The sequence below is a fragment of the Sinocyclocheilus rhinocerous genome, unplaced genomic scaffold (genome assembly GCF_001515625.1).
Source record: "Sinocyclocheilus rhinocerous isolate Xijiao unplaced genomic scaffold, SAMN03320098_v1.1 scaffold1974, whole genome shotgun sequence".
NCBI classification, from domain to species: domain Eukaryota; kingdom Metazoa; phylum Chordata; class Actinopteri; order Cypriniformes; family Cyprinidae; genus Sinocyclocheilus; species Sinocyclocheilus rhinocerous.
Genome location: NW_015637131.1, coordinates 28,271 through 33,494, shown reverse-complemented (window position 1 = coordinate 33,494; position 5,224 = coordinate 28,271).

The window sequence follows — 5,224 nt, the reverse complement described above, 5'->3', positions numbered from 1 at the left end:
CCAAATGTTCACGCAAAGAAAGAAGGCGTAACTTTTATTCTTGCTGTAGTATTGTTGTTACCGCCGCCGCCATGTCGTGAAGTGCTGTGTGTTTCGTTGTGAAAGCGAAACTACTTTGTTTGTTCTCCAAAAGAGGACACGACTAGAAATGTTTTTGTCTCATCGCTCCGGCCGGACACGGCATCATCACAGTATCACAGTAACATTTCCGTCACACGCTTCAGGCGATCACAAATGCAGACATGGTTTTATGTTTATGCGGCGCGATTCATTGCATGAATTTTTGGTTACAAATCAGCTTAACCTTACTGATGGAGTTAAGCGTGACATAATGAAGCACCTTTCTGATCTGGCCGTGCAGCTGCGCAGATACTTCCCCGAGCCAGACAGTTCAAGCAACTGGAACGCCATCCATTCTCTGACACCCCCACAGCACACCTGCCCATTTCTGAGCGAGAGGGTCTCATTGAAATATCTACCAATGGCTCTTTGAAAATAGAGTTCACACAAAAATCACTGCCAGATTTCTGGATACATCGACACAGACTGTCCACGCTTGAGAACGATTTAAGACTCAGACTCTCTCCAATACAGCCAAGCATCGCAGAGTCATTTCAGGCACACCCATCTCATTAAACGGTGAGTAATTTATTTAAAAATATACGATAGCTTGCATACAAACTATGTTTGATAAAAGGGAGTTATTTTACAAAGGTACAGTATATGTGTTACATGTGCACATTTTTTAATACGTTGTGACTGTAGTCTAAGTGTGAGAGAGGAGGTACGCAGTGTTTGTAGTGGAAACCATTAAACATTTCTGTGTGTTTGTTTGTTTCAGCAGGGAATTGTTTAGGTAAGATTGCAGAACGCTCTTTAACATATAAAATACTGGCACAATGTTCCATAATAAAGGAGGAACATTATCAAAACAACATTTGTAAAATGTTTTCAGGATATTATTCGAGATATCAGTGAAGTTTGGGCCAAATCTGGGTTGCATTTGGCCCTGTGCCCTGCTCACTCCAAAGTGTCCACTACAGGATTTACCCCGTCAACCCTTCGGCACGAACACATGATATGCTATTTGTATTCTTTCTGTTTACACTGTTGTATGCTCCTCTGTCAAGTTAAATAGACTCAAATAGTTATAGTAATCCAACTTACACCCAAGTTCACTTTTTACAGAGTAAGAGTGAAGACCTTGGTTGAAATTCATAGTTCTGACCCGCGTATCCAGAGACTTTAAGAAGAAAGGAAAGTACAGAGGATGCTATGGATACTCCTTTTACATTACGAGAAATGAAACGTGCTATAGATAAAGCTAAAGAAAATGCTCCAGTGAAAGACCAGATGTGTTAAAACATTTAGGAATTTTATCTCCAGCTAAACTTTTAGGTTTTTATAAGAAGATTTGTGAGGAAGGTAAAGATGCTGTCATCACACCCACAGCAGACCCAGTGAACGACAGGCCCAGTGCCTCACGCCTCACGGTGGGAAGATCATGCGACCGATGACTGAAGAAAGACTGACGTTTTAAATGGAAAGCAAAGGACTTTTATCCCCTTATCAGTGTGGTTTTTGGAAAGGACGGGGGACATTGGATCCTGTAGTTTGCTTGGAAACAGAAATGAAATAACTCTAATCAACAAAGAATCAGTGATGGCAATATGTTTAGATGTAGAAAAAGCTTACGATATGATATGGAAAGAGGGGTTATTGATTAAATAAGATAACATTGGATTAAAAGCTTTTTATTTGAAAGGTATACTCCGGTTAAATATGAGCAGTACATCAGGCACATCAGTGTCCAGTAAAGTTAGAGTAGATAATGGGACTCCACAGTAGTGTGATAAACCCTTTCCGTTTCTATTATGAGTAATGATGTGTTTGGTAAGTTAAATATGATACTGGGAAATGATTGTTTGCTGATGATGCTGCTCTTTGGAAGAATGGCAAGAATGTATCATGAATTGAAGGAAAGATTGATTGAAGAATGGTCTTATTCGTGGGGTTTTACATTTACAGTTGAAAAGGTATTCCAGGAGACAAAGTACTGTTCCTTATCCAGCCACAACACCTTGGATGTGTCCTCCTCTAATTATAGACTTGGATGTACAAGAAGAACTAAAGAGACTTAAAGGGAAGGAAAACTGGGCAGAAATAGGACATGACAGATTAAGCTCTCTATATAAATCTTGTATAGCAATATTCACTGATGGATCAAAGGGGCCTAAGAGCGACTCACAGGTTTCTTCCAGATGTGAAGATCATCTAACAGTGTTTTCTGTTGAAGTGTGAGCTGTCTGAATGGAATAAACTTAGCAGAGCTGTGATATGTTCAGATAGCTTTATCATCTCAGAACAGACCGCATACTGTTTCTGAAATATAAGAAACTGTGTTCAGAGTCAGACTGATCATATAAACACAGAAGTCAGGTTAATGTGGATTCCAGCTCAGCGGAAGCTGCACAGAATCATGGAAATAGCATTCAGTAAAGCTGAAAGCTGGCAAAAACAATGGGATGAAGGGAATAAAGGACACCATTTATACAATGTTAGACCAGAAGTAGGGGAAATGAAGTTAATAGGAAGAAATACAAGAGAACATGTCATTATTTGAAGGTTAAGATTGGGGCATAGTCTACTGGGTTAAATAAAACAATGCATTTATTGAAAAACATCTATCAGGGATGTGTGATTGTGGAATGGAAGAGGAATGTGATTAGTCAATGTTTCAAAATAAAAGATGAATTGAAGAAATATGGAGTGAAAATATTAAATCTTAAGAATTTATTTGAGAACAGATAAAGTTTTGTTTAATTTTTTTGAAAGAAACTGGTTTAATTAAGAGAATTCAACTATAAGTAGTAGCTATAATCATAACTTTATTATTATTATTATTATATATATATTTTTTAGTAATATCCATTTCTGGCCCACACTCCAGTACAGCAGGTGGCGCATATGCACCTTAAACGTTGATTTATTTAAAAATGATGGTACTATACTGGAGTATGAAGAATAGTCTTCCTCTGCCAGCTAGATCTTTCAATTCTCTCATCAAAAGTTTGTCTCCAAGTTATGTGCACTTATTTAAAACATACCTTTGCTGTAATGAGAGAACAACTATTTTGCCCAAACTTTTATTGGATGGAGTTTGTCTTCTTGATAGAGAATGTAACAGCAGATATATAAAGAGAGTGTTACATTATTCAGTTTATACGTCCCCTATATGTACATGTGTCTGGATCAATTTATTGGATAGCATTCATTGAAAGAAAGCATGGTTACTCCCTGAAAAATGTGTATTTCTAATAAAATAAGAGAGGTACATTTTAAGATTCTGTATAATGTCTATTAAACCAACTCCGTCAAACTCAGTTTTTGCTCTCTCTAAATTGTGTTTTCTGCAAAGTTGACGCAGAAACTTTACTTGATTTATTCTATCATTGCAATCAGGTTAAATCTCTTTGGGAGGACTTAAGTTGTTATTTATTTTTGCTGAAAGATGCATTCTGTGTTTTTCTGGCATTGACCATGCTATTGATCTTGTTGTTCATTTCTGTGTTGCATTGTACATTTTTATTCACAACAACACATTTCTCAAGATGTTACCTAGATTTGATGTCTTTCTTGCTGAGATGTTACTCATTGCTAAATCTCTTGAACTCCTTGATAACCATAAGCATACAGCGAGAGCAACTATTACAAACCAGCTGCAAATGTTTTCATGCAAGTGTAATTTATTATAATCTACAAATGCTGAATTACCATATATAAACCACAACTAAATATTAAACGTCCGTATAATTGGTGCTCTTTTATGAATTTGTAGTGCTAGTTGTGAGTGTTTTTGTCTAATCAGGTGATTTAACTATCAATCTGACAGACTCCCTTACTAGTGTGCTGACTACTGAACTAGGGAGCTGATCGAGATGCACCCAGAGATGTATTTTGCTCTCTGTTCATTATTCTCTTCATCTTAAACACACAGAAACAGTCCCGCTGAAGCGACTGAGATCCTCGTGACACACTGTGGTGAAGATGGCGCTTGTTAAAGAGGAGAGTGAAGACTTCAGGATTGAAGAAGTGTTCAGTCTGAAAGACACTGAGGAACAAGCAGGTTGGTTTCATTCTCAAAGCTCAACTCACTCATTTGATCCTTATTCAGATGTCCAGCTCTATGGACATGAATGATATTTCTGAAGAATGTGATATGAGTGTCGTAATTTAAGTGGTTTTATTTGACATGGAGCCTCGTGTGGACAGACATGTTGAGATCACATGACCAGACAAATACTAAGTGCACTTGAGAAGATCCCACTTCAGTGTTGGACAAATCAGGATAAATAACAGAAATACAGAGTTCTGTCATGAAACTCTAGATGGCGCAGTCCGATAGGCCTAACTCAGTCTGACCTGATGACATCATCATCACATGGCACAGCTGATTGGTTCTCTCCTGTATCGATAGCCAATGAGCTCGCTGCTCAACATTCAAATACTTGACTGGTGTGTTATGTGCAGCAGCAATATTTCTTACATGCTCACAGCAGTATGTTGTGGATGTATTGGCAGTAGCAAGTCTCAGTACTTGCTCTGCAGCAGCAGCAGAAGCAGCGTAGCAGATCTATTCTGCCAAGACCAAATACATCAACATTGTCATGTACATTACCATGCCAATTCCTCCGAGAGCTGTCATGACAGAAATGGGAGAAGTAACAGAAGTAGCCTAAACAAAACAATTATTTTATGTAACATTAAACCTAGGGATGCACCGATGTATCAGCCGCCGATATTTATCGGCCGATTTTTCCTCAATTTACATTATGGTTTATTAATTAACTGCGTGAAGGCACTGAGCTGTATGATGTCTGTTGCATAATCCTAGCGCTGCTGTCTGCAGTTTAATGCTAATCAAATAACAAAAGACAAAAGATCGCACACTATTCTTGACTAAATAACTTTTGTAACTTTCATTAGTGTAGCGGACCTCAGTTTATTGCATCCTTTTTCACTCCAAAAAAATAAGAGCTAAACCAACCACAGCATGAGACGTGCACATTAAACTCTCAGTTGCGTTATCATCAACATACAGCGAATTACACAAAACACTTATTACAACTAACAGTAAACAAATATACACAGATCTCATGCCTTTGCGGGGGGTGCTTAATAAACTGACACACTTTAAATCCGAAGAACTGCGTGCTTTCATTAC